The sequence below is a fragment of the Podarcis muralis genome, chromosome 1 (genome assembly GCF_964188315.1).
Source record: "Podarcis muralis chromosome 1, rPodMur119.hap1.1, whole genome shotgun sequence".
In the NCBI taxonomy this organism is placed as follows: domain Eukaryota; kingdom Metazoa; phylum Chordata; class Lepidosauria; order Squamata; family Lacertidae; genus Podarcis; species Podarcis muralis.
In genome coordinates, this window is record NC_135655.1 from 31388154 (window position 1) to 31406073 (window position 17920).

Sequence of the window (17920 nt, forward strand, 5' to 3'; positions counted from 1 at the left end):
GTTGTAGTCCAGCAACATTGGGAGGGCCATAAGTAGTCCACTCCTATGTATCTATAGTATTTGTTTCTCTGCAGCCTTAATGTGGATTTTCAGGAAGAAAGGGGATTATAATTTTGTGAAATGGTGCTTCATCTTTCCTGAACGTCTGCAGAGAAGATTCAATGCCTATTTGTGGCTTTGGTTTTTATTCCGTAAGGCATTTGGTTTCCAGCAATCATCATTTCCTTTTGCACATAGTGATCAAGAAGTTGATTAGGGCAAAGCAGACTACAGTACCTGATTTCCCAGGATTTAAAGGAAACAAGCTCATTGCCGCTTCTTGGCCACTAGAGGGAAGCCTACACTTAAAACATAACTACTGCCAGTGTCTCCATACCCATCATGATCATACATCTGAAATGTACATCCTTAAAATGGCTTTACACAACAAAACTTATTTTTAAATTTCTATCCTGTCCTTTCTCACGAAGGAGCCCAGGATGTCAAAACTACAAAACAGCAGGATGATACTTAAAACACACACATCTTTAAACAGTTGAATAAGTTTCAAGGTGGGGAGGAACAGTATACTTCAGCCACCAATTCCCTGGGTGAACAGGGATGTTTTAAAATTTATCTTTAATTTTGTTAATGATGGACAGGTGTACCTCACCAGCATGGGCATTCCATAAATGGGGGACCATTACTTAAAAAAAAAAGTCACAGGTCAGCGCCAACTGGGCAGCACCCATAATGGAACCTTCCCTGCTGTTTGTAGGGTGCAAGATAATTGGGGGTAGGCTCTTCTTTAAGAACTTAAGTCTCAAGCTGTTATGGGCTTTGCATGCTTGTACTAACGCCTTCAATTGGGCCTGGCAGCTCACTATAAGAAGGTTGTTCTTGCATCCAGGGCAAATCAAGAAGAATGGGGGTGGATTTCTCCCTCTGGTTTCATTTCACATTTATAGATGATAATGGGGATTCTGATCTATCTCCTTTGTGAATCTGGAAGCAGGTGGTGGTTATTTTTGTTATAATCCAGATTGAAAGGCTGTGGCCATCCATGCTTTTCCAGGCTCTCAGTGTATAGCCTATTACTACTGCAACCCAGACTTCGGGTGGTTTTCATGCATTTTTGACACTTAACTGTTTTAAGTGATTTAAGCGTGGTTCTTGTAACGGATTCCAGGACTTGTCTTGTTCAGATGCAATGCAAAAACATGGTATAGCATCATAGGAACAAGCCTGGTTATGCATGGCCCCAAGAAGACCAGAAGTTTATGCTTCCATTTTTATCTAATCTGAGCTTACTGTTATGTCTGAATCTGGACAAGCTGTGGTCAGCCTTAACTGGTTTATTGAAGCAAGTCAACTTCAAAGTGTAGTGGAGCTGGCTTAATAAACTGTAGTTAAGTGTAATCAAAGTTAACAGTGATCAACTGGGCACTTTAACAATACAGAAAGCTAGCTGGTTTAAATTTGCCATGGCTGCAATGTTTATATGACTAGCAAAAAATATATATAAATCAACTTTGCAGTTCCATAGTAAATAGAAACTAGTAAGAATTCAGTTTTGAACAAGATAACAGGAGGCAATCAACTACAGGGCACTTCCAGACAATTGTCTTCTGTTGCTACTGAATCATTGTTCTTTCAGTGCTCAGAATTGCAGTTGACTTTCTACCCTAGTGCTGTGTGAACATGGTATGTTTTTTCCACACCAGTGGGCAAGACAGCTCTGTGGTTGGAGCCATTTGAAACTTGGAGTTTTAGAAAGAAACAAGATCATAGACTCATAGAATTGTACAGTTGGCAGGGGCCTCAAGGATCATCTACTACAGGGGTGGCCAGCTCCGAAGTGACTATGATCTACTCACAAAATTAAAGGTTGCTGAGCTTTCTTTTTTAAGGAGGAGGAAGGCCCTGTTTTTTGGGGGGTGCAGGACAAAAATGTTGATCATGATCTACCTGTTGGATGTGCCTGATCTACTGCTACAACCCCTGCAGTGCAGGAATATGCAGGTGGGATTGAACCCGTGACCTTGGCATGCTCTAATCAACTGAGCTAGAAGAAGGGAAATATTCATCAATTTACTCAGGACCAGGCCTGATTTTATTCAGCTTTATTAAGGCTGCATTCAGATCTAGGGCTTATTTCATTTGTTTTATTGGTTGTAATGCTAGTACTTCTGTCCTGATTATGAACATTCCTTTTATACGGCAGTACCTGTTGCAATAAAAAACCCTGTGGCTTTTTGATAGATGCACTAGCGTGTCATGCTAATTTTTTAACAGCTGGGATACGGGCCAAATTTCATCAAGTGTGTGGCAGTGGTGTGATCATGAAAACCACAGGAAAATTACAACACCAAACTTCTGTGACTTTCCAAGATAATGTAGCTGCAAATGGTTTTTCCCCCTAGAAAAAATTAACATGGAAACGAGTACTAAATGTTTGTTAGATTCCACTAAATTTCCAGAAGTGACTTTTACATTGTGTGAAAGATCACATAAACCTGAAAACCAGAATAAAATTCTGTCTTGTGCAGAATCTTGTTTTTCTGGGCCAAAGTGCTTCCCTTCCACCAAAACAAAATGTGGTCAGTGTACGTAGAGCCTCTTCATACATGTCTTTATACATGCAGGTCTCATTTTATGAACACAATATGTTCCCTGGAATTTTTTCATTTGGCAAGCTCTTACATAATGAATTAATAATTTTTGTTTGCATAACAAGTTGACAATTTCCATTGATTCCTATGGGGGAATTTCTAATGCGTTCTCAACAATGGACTTCATGGTGTGTATAGCGAGGTTTGGGTACTAATTCCTTGTGTTCAGATAAATGAATATTCACATAGCAAGCATTCATAAAGCATGACCCGCGTATATATGCCCCTTATATTTTTAGGTTTTCATTTAAAAGAAAGAACTTGATTGTGAACAACAGTTAAACACGTACAATTGACTGGCTGTGAATCTGTTAGGAGTGGTGGTTCTCTATTGAATAGCTTTGGTGTATTCTGCATTTAGAAGAATACTGAGTTTCACTCTGTTTGACTTGCCCACTTTATCTTCCTCTGGTTCTTTTGGTCCTGTTTTAAATCCCTATGTGGGTCAAGCTAGAAGTTGCACTTAATGCCTGGATGCTTACATGCTTGCACAGTTGAGTGCATAAGTGTTCAGGCCCTGCTAATATCTCCCTGTGTTGCTTCCGTTTTTACTCTTTTTGGTTACCTCACTTTAAAGGCTGAAGCTGTTCCCTTTTCCTCTTCCACTGTATTAAGTTGACCTTCCTTCTGCAATTAGAGACATTAGAGCTTGCACTCACTGGCGAGAGCCAACTTTGGCATGGTTCAGCCTGAAAAAGGAAAAAAATGCTCGCAATTCTAAGGCTACTTGCCCTGTTCTGTTCTCTGATGATCCGAGCAGTGTGTGTTCATTCCTCCTCATTCTCCCTGGATAGCTCTCACCTTTCCAGTCAGTCAGGGTAATTTGCCCTGGCACCATTTTGGCACAAGCTGGACCTCAGCATCGCTAACAGCCAGGGTCAGCTGTCAGCCTCGGAGCCATAAGCCTAATTCAATATTACACATGTAGGTATTTTTTCCAAGTTCTCTCTGGGCTGCAGGCTTAAAGTCTCTGTTCTCAGCTGGGGTCCTTGATGCAGTCACTTCCCTTGCCGTTACACAACACCCCATTAGGAGGAATGGCACAAACAGGCTTGAAAGGCGCCCCTCCTCCTGCCCAGCAAAGCCACAGCCCCCAGGTTCACAGAATGGAATGGATTTTCAGTTAGGAAGAAAGCCGCTTTCTTAAACATTTCTGTTCCTTCTCCCATCTCAGTTTTGTCATCGTTTATCAGAAACACGCTGCGGCTCCTCGCCCTTGGGAAGCAACCTGGCTCTTCCTTACCTGCCTAGTCTGTACCAGTGCCTAACAGTGACGTAGGGCCTGCAGGAAACATGCCATGAAATCGGGGGTTTGTGTTGGAAGGTAAAACAAAAACAAAACCAGGACTCTGCTTGAATATTTGGGTCTCAAAATACAATTGCAATTTATTACCAGGGTCCATTGTGCTTTATTGGCCATGGCCATGTAAATGTACAGTTTCATCAGCGAAAAAAGAAAAAAAGCTTACATTTCTGTCAACAGCAAAAAAGAACACGGGGAGAGAGAAACAAGGCCAGCATTCATTACTAAGGTCATGCCCAGCAGCCCATGTAAAACTGGATTTTTCTCTTAGTCAATGTAGAGTCCAGTGGTTCAGCAGCAGTTGTGGACATTGTGCCCAATTAGCTGCGACCTGGGTAGCACATTCCTACCCGCATATTTTGTGGTCAGGATGATTCATTATGACGATTATACAGAGGAAACGGCTCTTGGGAGACTTCACTCAATATGATCCCCAGAACTGGCAATGGGTGTGCTGTAGCAAAGGCCATAAAGAGCCAGTTCCCATTTGGAAAATTCAAGTTTCAGACAAAACAAACAGTTTTAGGAGAGTCTGGAGAGGTCATGAATACTACAAAGTGCTGTCATATTTTGCTGGACTGTAGCATTGACAAGACTTGTATGTTTGTGTTGGCTGTCGCTTGGTTGAGCTTACAGCAAGCCTAAACATCCATGTGCTAGAATGTTACTGTACAATATTACTTCAGCTTCCAAAAATTAGGTGCACTCACCCCCCCCTTTACTCTTGCTTCTTCTCCCATGGCACCTCATCCATTAACTACCTATGCAACATCTGTACATGCATTTGGCTCTCTTTCACATTGGTGGTTTGCAGAGTAGACAAACTATGGGGTATGACAATCTCATTTCCAGAAACAGACAACCCACAAGCCTGTAGAGTAGAGAGGGGAGCTTTTGGTTCTCCAGCTATTACTAGACTACAGTTCCTATCACCCCTGATCATTAACCATGGGGCTGACAGGAGTTGGAGTCTAATAGCATGTGGAGAGCCATAAGTTCTTCAACCCTACTGTAAAGAATCCAGCTAGTTTTTAATATTTCCTGCCTTCAAGAATAGGGGACGCGGGTGGCACTGTGGTCTAAACCATTGAGCCTGGGGCTTGCCGATCGGAAGGTTGGCAGTTCGAATCCCCGCAACAGGGTGAGCTCCTGCTGCTCGGTCCCTGCTCTTGCCAACCTAGCAGTTTGAAAGCACTTCAAAATGCAAGTAGATAAATAGGTACCGCTCCGGTGGGAAGGTAAACGGCATTTCCATGCGCTGCTAAGCCAGAAGCGGCTTAGTCATGCTGACCACATGACCCAGAAGCTGTACGCCGGCTCCCTCGGCCAATAAAGCGAGATGAGCGCCGCAACCCCAGAGTCGGTCATGACTGGACCTGATGGTCAGGGGTCCCTTTACCTTTACCTTCAAGAATCTCTTTTAACACCTTTGTTGAACCTATGTGTGCTGCAGGAGACTGGAGTATGTTCTAGGGTGCTTCCCCCTCCCCCCCCATGTGGATCACTGGCCTCACCATTGCTGTGTATAAGCTGGGAATGTATCCAGAAACACACTCAACATCTTGCGGTAGCTTTGCACTGCTGGAAAATTGATAAGTATAGGAAATAAATGTTTCAGGAAGGCTTGTCTGCTTCTACTGATCTTGTTGAGGTTGATAAACTTTCAAGGAACTGCAGTGTTCAAAACAGATTTGAAACCACCAATTTAAGGCAGCAGTAGTAGCTAAAGTTGCAGAAAAGTGATATAAGGGGCCCACAGCCATTATCAAAGTTAATACTGATGCATACGTGCAAGTTCTTAAGTTCTCCCTTTCCATGATGCATCTATTAATCAAAGGTAGTTGTGGCAGTGGTTTCAATGATATTTTGATCTGGGTTAAGGGGGGGGGGCTTGTACTTTAAGAGTATGCATGTGGCTTAAACCCTGTGTGCTTCTAGTGTAAATGATTATTAGCAACAGAAATCTCACACCGCTGCTGCCCATGCTATTTTCTGACCTTCAAAAGTGATTTGCTGGGGGACCACTCCTCCTCTGCATACAAGCCCATTTGTTGGCATCTGTTTTGTCTCGGGAGACAATGGACAAGTGTGCCTTCAGGGGTAAAGTCAAACCATTGGAGAGTTACAGCTGTAGAGGCCACATGCAAACATATGTCATGGATTGCACAAGCTGTCATGGTCAGTAGTGTTCTGTGCTTCATCCAGTGCACAATTTCCCATGGCTTATGCACCCCGGTTCTCTGTCAATGGAACACAGCCCTACAGCTTGTTTTAAAGCATGTGGATTGTCCTTTTGTTGCATGGCTACTTCCCCCACCCCATGTGCAGGCTGAATACTGTGCAATTAAGGGCTTAACTACTATGTTACAACTTGTAAAATGTGGTCAGGCATGCATTGATTCCTCATGTAGTCTTAAATTGGGCTCCCCAGGTATCTATCTTATTTCCTTGTACTGCATGTAGCACAGACTGAGACCAAGGCCTTTTGGGGTGCTGGAGGCTAATCCCTGGACAACGGGAGGGAGAATAGAGGCAACTGATAATGATGTGGATATTTCTTATTACAGTGGTACCTCGGGTTACATCTGCTTCAGGTTACAGACTCCGCTAACCCAGAAATAGTACCTTGGGTTAAGAACTTTGCTTCAGGATGAGAACAGAAATCGTGCTCTGGTGGCGCGGCGGCAGCTATAGGCCCCATTAGCTAAAGTGGTGCTTCAGGTTAAGAACAGTTTCAGGTTAAGAATGGACCTCCAGAATGAATTAAGTACTTAACTCGAGGTACCACTGTAGTATTATTTTAAAGTCAAGTGATCTTCCCATGTACAGGGAAGCAGGTTTGGAAAAGTTCACTGGATTTAACAGGGATGGTACCCTCACATGGGATTCTTTCCCACCAACCCCCTTTCCTCATTGGTTTCTCTTTTGTCTGAGGGGAAGCTGTGCAAGCAGGAGGCCTGCACAGACCCAGTGATACAAGTATGCCACAGATGGGATCATATCAATGTTTTTGCAAGTGAAGGCAAGACTGTCTGAAGTTTGTTTGGACATATAATTCTTTCTGGCTTCACAAAAATCTGGACACGCTCCATCCATAATCTCATGTTTACTTCTAATGGACAAAGCTCCCAAAATATGAACAAAGCTGAATGGGTGACAAACCTAGCCAGTACCCTGAATATTTATTTTAGCGACAGTGCAAGGCACAGATGTTCTCTCTTTTGATGGGATCTTCGGCTAGAAGAGGAAACAAGGGTATCAGCTATGACGAATTCTTGGACATTCTATTCTGCTCCAGGGAAGAAGGAAAAAGTCCCAAACTAACCAGCACTGACTCATATGGTGGGCATTTCTCTTACTTGCCATTATGATAATGGCTCTTAATTGACATTGTTGCTGTGAGGGATGGGGATGAAGATTTGGATTGCACTGAATGTCTGAAATGCAAAAGACAACTCTGGTTTTGCAACTGCAAGATACCTCTGGAAGTGAATTAATATGTCAAGGATCTGATCACATTGATTCTTGCATTGGTTTGATCAGGAAAGAATTAAGTCCATGAAGCCAGATGATCATTATACTTCCCACCACACATTTGCACAGAGTCTGCTGCTTCATAGAGCAATAGACATGATGACCAAGCTACCCCTAAGTGAGAAGGCTCACCCTTAAGTCCTTTGGTGGCATGTGGTCACACCCACACCATATATTTAAGGCACTCTTAAACTAATTGTAACAGTCATGAATTCCCCCAAATAATCCTGAGAATTGTGGTTTGTTAAAGGTGCTGAGAGTTGCTAGGAGACCTCTCGCAGAGCTAAAATTCTCAGAGTGCCTTAACTGTATGGGACAAGAGTGTACGGGTATCAGAGCTGCTTGGCAGTGGAACAGAGGCCCACAAGAGGTGGTGGACTCTCCTTCCTTGGAGGTTTTTAAACAGAGATTGGATTGCCATCTGTCATGGATGTTTTAGTTAAGATTCCTGCATTGCAGGGGGTTGGCTTAGATGACCCATGGGTCCCTTCCAACTCTATGATGCTAAGAGTGGCTTAAATGTATGGGAAGGATTGGTCCTGTATGTTGACGTAGATAGTATTAAGAGGCAGGGTTATGTTTGGGTCATTGCATACCCCTCAACTGTCGAGATTTGAGCAGAACACCCCAGAATTACAGAAGCCACCCTGGCTCCTGATTGGATCCTGGAATGTCCTGTTTTTTGGTCTTGTGCAAATCAGCTGCCTCCCACTAGAGCTCAGGAACAAAAAAATGAACGTCCTGATTTTGATCAGCAGGATGTTGGAGGGTATATCATTGTTCTTGAAAGAGAGGATATATGATGCTCTGCGGCTATGCCTGCCACATCCTTGTATAATACTCTCTCTGCCAACAGTATCTAAGACTGGGCGTCCTTTAAGCTTTTCTAGATGTATTGAGTAATTGCTAGGGGAACTGACTGCGCAATTAAGAATTACAAAATGCAAAACTTCCTGACAAGAAAATTAGATAAGGTAGAAATGCATGTAAATAGATTTTTATAAGGTACTTAACAGGAAATTTGAATAAGGAGGGAAGCAAATGCAGCATTTCAAAGTCTCTTTTTGTTTAAATTCCATAAGCAGCATCCAATAACTATTTTAAGATGCACACAGCTCATAGATTTATGTCAGTAAAACACATTGATTCGTTTATAATTTTTTTCACGTGGGCCACAATCAGTCTTCACTCGTGCTAAATTTGATTTCAATGTGAGTTCGGAGGTCGAATAATGCCCCCCCCCCGAGTTGTAATTTTGTGAGAGTCTTCTGGACCAGTTTCCCATCAAGCCCAGCTGTCATTTCCCCACAGTCTTTGTGGGATCCTGACAAAGTGGGTTCACATATGGGTTTTCTGTGGTCCATTGAGGCTACAGTGGCCTTCATCATTCGGTTGCCACTTGTTGTTAGGGTCAGGCCTCTCTTTCTGCACATGAAAGGGAACTACAATCGTGCATTGTGTGAGACTCTATTGTATTAAATATGGTCTCCCCTTTCCCAGCAGCATAGTGGGATAGAACTTCTTTCGAAGCCAGGAGGGGAGTTGCTCCCAGGGCCACCTAGATTAAAAAAAAATGTGTACAGAAAATAAATCCATACAAAAGCTCTCAGGAGCCCCACATTCCTCTCCTAACCTCCTCAGGATGGATTGTTTTCAGGGTTTTCCCCAGCAGACAGACAGTTTCCTAGGACAATACACTTTCCAGCAGTGTAGGCAGCTTTTTCCTCACAAGAGGAGACGTGTCCCTACGGTTTGCTGCATTGTCTCCGAGGGGCTCAATACTCCACCCCCTTCTTTGTATTCTTCTCCATGCCCCAGGCACAGAACACGGAGGCCCTTTGTCCCAGGGAACAGAACTGGGAAGTCTTGCACAACCTTGGAAATAGCTATTTTCTCTAATTTTAAACAGAGATAGGTTGGTGGAAATGCCAGCTCAAAATAAATCAGCGCCTTTGGAGATGGAACAAGAACTCATCAAATTCACTCCCCCCCCTCCAAAAAAGCAGGAGGAATATTGTTTATCTATAATCTAGTTACTACTACACTACTACTACTACTACTACTACTACTACTACTACTTTATTTTCCTTATTTCTTTCCCCACCATATCTCTGCTAACTGTTCTTTCCAGGCTGCTTAGGCAGGATTCACAGTATTATTATTATTATTATTATTATTATTATTATTATTAAAAAGCTTTATCAGAAACAAACCCGCTTTACTTTCTAATAATTGGGTAGGCTTCTTTCTTATCCCAAAGCATCTGGAAGTGTGGAAAATATTACATATCTCACCATTGGTTATACAACTGTCCACTGTGTCAAAGATGGACCACCTTGAAACTCTATATTTACCTCATGTGTTTTAAGCAAATGTCTCTGAGGTTTATATTCTGCTACTAGCTTGCAGAGTTCAACCTCCTTCACTGATGATCCAAGAATTGTTTTATGTAGTATAGAGCCATTGCCACTTTGATCTTTAATATGTACTAACAGAATTACATCAGGGTGTTGGAGGGACACCAACTAGTGGATCCTCATGGGATTTCATGGATCTCTGGGTGCTCTGCACACAGGCTGCCACCCATGAGGGTTTCCTCTTAGTGGTGGCTGGGCCAACTAGCAGAAGCAGTGAGGTATGGGTGTTGCCCACACAGCAAGGATGTTCCCTAGTTACACTCAAGTATAATACTTACGGATCCCAGTGAGGGTAGATTTTACTCCCTTTAACTGTCTTGGCAATTACAGTCCACTCACTCTGGCCCACTGAATTTAAATTAAAAGTTTCAGTATAAAACACTTCCTCTCTTTCTTAAAGTTTGCATCAACAATGAGGTGATGTTCAGAACGCCTAGGGCAACTAACTGCAAATCCCCAGAACTGGTTCTGACTATCCCCCCCCCCAACCTTTCCCCTTATATTTTAGTAATTTCCTTCCACATAGCTCCTTAAACATTTCGAAGCTTTTTTGCCCCAGACTTGTTCTCCCCTCACATTTGCTTTGTTGTTATCGAATAACTTCCCCTCACAAAGCTACAATTCCCAGAGTTTCCTGCAAAGAGATATTGTTAAAACACTCCAAAAATGGCAGCTCTGTGAGGGGAATAGAGGTCTTCTAACAACACTCGGTACTCTTAAAAGGCTGCACTTCCAGGATTCTTTGGGAGAACCTATGGCAGCTTTAAATGTATGGTGCAAATGGGGCCTGTGTAACATACTTCTGAGGGGAAATTCCAGCAGAAAAAAGGAGGCCTCCACAAAGCACGCAGTGGGGATGAAAAAGAAGGTGATCTGAGATGGTGGTGGTGTTTTGGGGGCAGATTTTGCCACCCACCATTTGCCAGACCTTCCTCACAGATCAGCCTTATAAGTTCAACAGCAAAACAACTGGCAAAAAGAAAGGGCAACAATTTTTATTTTTTTAAAGGCTCCTGCCATCCACCTACCTTGCTACAAGGGCCCTAATAGCCCTAGATTTAAACTCATTGTGTTCTTGGGTCAAGACGCAGACATCGCTCTGTAATATTGATCAATTCCCGTCTCCACAAAACTACGAATGAACCCTAAAGAATGCAAGTAATCTTCAAGAGTGATTTCTGGTAAGTGCTTTGATTCTGAATTACAGGTCTGGAAACAAAGATATAATTCAGGGTTTCCTTTAACTGTGATATATAGTGTGTGTACTGTTTAATCTTTGTAGCCATAGAACCAAAGGCTAGTTACTGACACCAAACCACACCCTAATAGGTCCTTTGAGGAAGGCTGTCATTAAGTAATATTTAGAAGTTGTTACAAATGCCCAGATCCATTCCTTACTGCTTTCTTGTGCTTCTAAAGTTTACAAAGCACCTGCATGGTTATTAAAATTTGAATCCACTCTGTATGAATACTCCTTATGCAGGTCTTTACATGCGAAAGTATAAAAACTAGCTTGAAATACCCAGGAGCGGACTTATTATTTCCTGATAGGAACACACGGAGGCTGGAATCCTCAGCATGCCAGTTCAGGGCCGGCCCAGCCATTAGGCAGAATGTGGCAGCTGTCTCAGGCAGCAGATGTTGCGAGGTGGTGGCAAAGTGTCGGAGGCCAGAGGTGTGTGAATTATGTGGCCCACCTTGTGCTCCCTGTGCTAGCCTACTGCCTGCTGATGTGGTGGAGGATACTACCTCGTCACCAGTGTCAAACTAAGCTTCAACTGCCAGTCTTCTCTTTAACTTCTGTATGTGGAATATAGAGATGCCAACTTATATTTCATCTCAGGCAGAAAGATGTATTAGGTCAACCTAAGAGGAAATAGGGACGTGGGTGGCGCTGTGGGTTAAACCACATAGCCTAGGACTTGCCCATCAGAAGGTCGGCGGTTTGAATCCCCACAATGGGGTGAGCTCCTGTTGCTCGGTCCCTGCTCCTGCCAACCTAGCAGTTCAAAAGCACATCAAAGTGCAAGTAGATAAATAGGTACTGCTCCGGCGGGAAGGTAAACGGCATTTCCGTGCGTTGCTCTGGTTCGCCAGAAGCGGCTTAGTCATGCTGGCCACATGACCCAGAAGCTGTACGCCGGCTCCCTTGGCCAATAAGGCAAGATGAGCACCACAACCCTAGAGTTGGTCACACCTGGACCTAATGGTCAGGGGTCCCTTTAAGAGGAAATAGCTCTCAGTAGTGTATTGGCCCTCCTGGCTTGTCATACCAGGAACTGCTGAATTAGCTCTCAGGCAATGTGTTGTATAGTTTCAGTTCTGCATCAGAAGCAGGGACCTGCTTCGTCATGCGCTCCCTCTGCAAGCTGTTTTGCATTGAAGTTGTTGCTCTGCCTCTGTGTGGCCTCCTCTTCATGAAACTTTTCAGTCTTGTTGAACACAGTGGACATAGTAAGACTTACTTCCAACTAAGCAAACATAGTATGACACTGCTAAAGCGTTTGAGCAGTATTCTGGGGGATGTAAGAGAGAAGGTGTCGTTGCAATGCCCCACTTTTGTTCTGGAAAACTAAACTAATACAGGCCTTGCTGTTATTAAATTGCTATTAAACCATTTTGCCAGATGATTTAATCTGGGATCCACTAGCCATTTGTCAGTCCTGCAGTGGTGCACCCCAGGAGTTGTGTTCTCTCTTGGCAAGATGTTTGCTATATGTACTATCAGATGTGTCTTCAGTGTTGTTGCATTCTGGGTTTCATATATCTTTGCACCTATAAAGGTTGTTTAAATTCCTGTGTATAGCGGTTTCTTCTGGGATTGTCCTATTGAGAACTCTGGTCCATACCTACCTTCTCTTTTGCATCCTTTCCTTTAACCTAGAAGGATGAATATTCTGGCTTTTGGGCAACTAACTGAAGAAGGCTTAGCTGCCCCAATATAGCCTTGGAGCTCATATAATTTCTCTTGCTGCAGCCAAACCTTGACAGTACATCTGAGCTGAAGTTAAAACCCCTGCTTTCCATGTTCCTCCTCTTCCATCCTGAACTAGCAGCAGAATTTAGCTCTCCCTTCCCAATATGCTGGAGTGTTTTCATGTCTCATTAGTAGACAGACATATTTTACTGCTCTGTGTAGTGAAACTTGTAGTGTATCCCTTTTTCTCCACAAAATTTATAATGGACCTAGGTGATATTATGCAGTCTGAATCATTATTTTAAATACTCTGGGGCCTACCTTACCTAATGTTCTTCTGCTTAATACATTATTTTAAGGGAATACCCAAACTGGTAAGCTTTTACATTCACTGAATTCCTGGATTCTTAAAGAAGGTGGCACAGTTTCTTCTTCTTTAGCTCTACACTTTCAGATTTTTTTTAAAGATATATGTCATTAAAAAGTTCCCAAGCTAGATCTGTGGGTTGGAGTTATGTGGTACTCCTCTTTCTTGCAATTATCTAATGCCTTCTTCATTACTGGGGCCACAGGACTCTTTGTTTTCACCCCTGGAATTTCAGTGCAGTGGTACCTCTGGTTAAGAACTTAATTCGTTCCAGAGGTCCGTTCTTAACCTGAAACTGTCCTTAACCTGAAGCACCACTTTAGCTAATGGGGCCTCCCGCTGTTGCCGCACCGCCACCACACAATTTCTGTTCTCATCCTGAGGCAAAGTTCTTAACCCGAGGTACTATTTCTAGTTAGTGGAGTCTATAACCTGAAGTGTATGTAACCCGAGGTACCAGTGTATTTCCATTGCATCCTTGTACACATCAGCAGTAGACGTCTCACTGTTTTTTCCTGCTAAAAGCTGAGTAAAGCTATAACTGGAAGCCTCATTATGCTTTTTAATATTTGGGGCCCCTTTTACTAGTTTTGGCTTTGCCATTTGCTTTTTATTGTTTCTCCAGTTTTTCTGCTGTTTTTTATAGTTTTCATTATTACTGCTTTTATTATTTTTGTTTTTAATTTTAGGTTTGGTAGGCTGCCTTGAGGCTACATAGTGTATGTGACACAGCAGAGTTTATATATGATTCTGGAACCTTGTTAATCCTGAACACACTAAAACGTCATTTAAATGTATCATAGTTATATTAAAGTTATAATACTCTAAGTATGGTTGTTAATTGGATTTAAGATTTTGGTTGAGGCAGTATGTAAATAAGCAAGCAATCCCTACTGGAAGAACAAATGGTACACAAATGATTAATTTTAGGTGTGTGTGTGTGTGTGTGTGTGTGTGTGTGTAAACTGCTTAGAAAAGTTGGCGAGTGCCTCATCTGCAGCTATATGTTTTCTTATCTCCCTATGATACATTTAACGTTTTGTTTTCCAATTTAACAAGACACCATTGGTTGCCATCCATCTGTTTTGGTAGACAGTTGATTAAGTGTGCCTTTGGAGATGTAGTCATACCATTGGAAAGTAAGAGTGTCTCCTGTGGCTGTAGCACTGGCAGAGGAAGGGGGGCAGGGGGAGTGCAGCACCTCCAGCACCACGATACCAGTGGGGTGTCATCGTGGCTGTCCCCACTGTGCTGGGCGCCACGCCCCTGCGGGGCGGCGCACCACACCCCCAGGATGCACACCATGCCCCCGCCTGCTCTCCGCCCCCGGTGCCGGAGCATGAAGCTCCGCCCCCGGGCTGTAGAGACTGATATAGGAGAGACATGTTTTGTTGCTGCTGGGGCAGATGGAGGCATCTGGTTGTGCTGATGCAGGTGTACCACAATGTTTCTTTTTTTCTGCGCTCCTCCCAGCAGTCATGATGACATCCTATATTCTTCACAGCTTTCGTATTCACAAATGAAGAAAATAAATTCCCTATGCTATTCAAGTATTGGCATGTTAAGATTTTCAGCCCGAGGCCCTTTTACACATACTGTCTCTACAAAGGATCTTCTGTGTTACTTGTGGCCCTTGGGATACCTCAGTTGGTAAAGCACAAGACTCTTAATCTCAGTGTTATGGGTTTGAGCCCTGTGTTGGGCAAAAAGTTTCATGCACTGCAGGGGATTGGACTAGGTGACCCTCATCGTTCCTTGCAATTGTGTGATTCTATTATTCTTAATGGCACAAGCAATTAGTCACAATTGCTTTTGACACAGTTTGTAGTATGAAGTCTAAAGTTGCTTAGTGTATTTCAGTCATTCATTGACCAGTTATTTCATACTTCCATCAGATCTCCTTGTCAAAGGCTTCAGCAGGAACACAACACTCAAGGTGCATGTAATTACAAAGAAAACGAACTAGTCAAAAACCTGTGCTTTGTTCCACCATTCATGGGAATTGTATAAAAGGAGAGAATTCTTCCTTCTGAAAATTGCGGAGAGATTTTAGATAATCCATTTACTTTGAAAAGGTTGTGTGGGAACTGTGTTACTGATTGAAAGGATGCTGACAACTTGCTAGATCAGAGGTGGATAAACTATGCCTTGTGGGCTGGCACCAGCACAAAGCCTGCCTTGTTCTAGGTGATGCCTAGATGCATGGAGAACGGCCACCGAACCTGTGCTAGGTACTCCTTGCTTTCTCCCCCTGTGTGGACTGCTCCAGGTCTAATCTGAGTGGAGGGAAAACTGCTAAATAATGCTGAAATGTGGACAAATTCTCAGTGACGAGATAGCCTATCATTTGACATTTGTATGCATATTTTTAGGACCCTCCCTATTTTCGTGATTGTACAGTGGTACCTCAGGTTAAGTACTTAATTCTTTCCGGAGTTCCGTTCTTAACCTGAAACTGTTCTTAACCTGAAGCATCACTTTAGCTAATGGGGCCTCCTGCTGCCGCTGCGCTGCTGGAGCACGATTTCTGTTCTCATCCTGAAGCAAAGTTCTTAACCCGAGGTAATATTTCCGGGTTAGTGGAGTCTGTAACCTGAAGCGTATGTAACCCGAGGTACCACTGTATTTTAAATTCTTGTGACCTTGGGATGAAGTAATAAATTATTATTCTCATTTAATAATAAGAATAGGTTGCAGCAGCATGTCAAATCCTGCTTCTCTTTCCCCCACCTGAGATCTTGGAGCTATAAGAAGTAACTGGCAGTGGAAGCAATGATGAGCTCAGGTTCCCTTCTCACTTCAGGTGTCCTGGAAACAGAATGAGTTTTGGTATATTTCAGCATCAATTCTTTTCTCCCCCCCCCCCCACTTTCATTATTGGGGGCAAAAGTGTGGAAGCTTTAGGATCTGGAGAAATTCCACTCCTGGGTATTTCCCCCCCTTTTTTTGAGATGAGCAGATATTGCTTTTCGCGCTGTCTGATGTAGTTTGCCCTCTGACATCAGAACTTGGAAAGGACAATACAAGTGAGAAGAATGGCCTTTTCAGCCACAACTGCAGGGGCTACCCTGTCCTTTGACTTTGACGCCAGATGGACAGAGGTGTAAAAAGAGTTAGAGTAACTGCTGGCACCACTTCCCTGCAGCTCTCTGCGCAGGAACGGCTGTCCTTGCTAAGGTTCTGCAGATGGTCTAAGATGCTGAAAAAGTGAATAATAGAAAAGGACAGAATCAAGTGGTAGACACAGCTAAATTATTCCCAGTGGGTTCCAGCTTCATAATGTGTGTTTGACAAGGGCAGTCAGGTGTCAATAGTAATGGCTGGGGGTGGAAAATAAACTCCCTCTTCTTGACTCCTGATGCTGTAGCCTACACCAAATTGGAGTGCTTCAGATTATACAGTCTGTTACAATATTTTACCTCGAGCTCTAAGGACCATTAATTCTGAAATGGGGAATCATAAATCAACATCTAACTTGCATGGGATTTATTTATTGACAAGTAAGCCTTTTTGCTCATATAAACCTAAAGGAACAAAGAAAGTTGAGTCTGTAGGCAAACAGTTTCTCCCTGGCCCACTACACCAAATTATCTGTAAACACATTTAATCTGCTGGACTGATAAGTATAGAAGTCTGCAGCAAAGGATAACCTTGTGGATGAGTTAGTATTGCTATTTCACATCACTGCGGTTGGGCTGTTTTGTTTTTATAAAACAACATTATGTGGCCCCGGTGCTTTGTTATTAAGTTCATTGCATTAGGACTTGTATTCATCCCTTCCAAAAACTCTTGCCTGTGGCTCCTCTTGTTGATGTGTGCCACATGCCCAGTATGTTTTGACGTCCGGGGGGAAATTTCAAAAGGCGGCACTTTGTCCTGGATCTTAGGCAAGTGAGTCAAAAAATCACCTTTTCTGGCCTTTTTTCCCCCCTTTAAAAGGGTCAACATTTTCTGTGGGGTGTCCTGGTTTTTACTTCTTGAAATATGGCAACCCTGTTTTTAGTTAGGCCACATGTGCATCATGCATTTAAATGATGATTAAGTCATGGCTTCCTCCAGAGTATCCTGGGAATGATGACTTGATAAATAAGGGTGCTAAGAGTTGTTAAAGGTAAAGGATAAAGGGACCCCTGACCATTAGGTCCAGTCGTAACCAACTCTGGGGTTGCGGTGCTCATCTTGCTTTATTGGCCGAGGGAGCCGGCGTACAGCTTCCAGGTCATGTGGCCAGCATGACTAAGCCGCTTCTGGCGAACCAGAGCAGCACACGGAAACACCGTTTACTTTCCCGCCGGAGCGGTACCTGTTTATCTACTTGCACTTTGACGTGCTTTCAAACTGCTAGGTTGGCAGGAGCAGGGACCGAGGAGACCCCTATTTCCCTCATAGAGCTACAATTCTCAGAGCGGTTTAACAATCAATCCCTTTTCCCAGGAAACTAGATGTTGTAGCTCTGTGAGAGAGAAAGGGGTCTCTTAACAATTCTTAGCACCCTTAACATACTGCAGTTCACAATATCCTTTTAGAGTAGTCATGACTGTTAAAGTGGTATAATAGTGCTTTAAACATACAGTTTACATACAGGGTTACATACGTTTCAGGTTTTATATGCTTCAGTTTACAGACTACGCTAACCCAGAAATAGTGCTTCAGTTTAAGAACTTTGCTTCAGGATAAGAACAGAAATCGAGCTCTGGCGGTGCGGCGGCAGCGGGAGGCCCCATTAGCTAA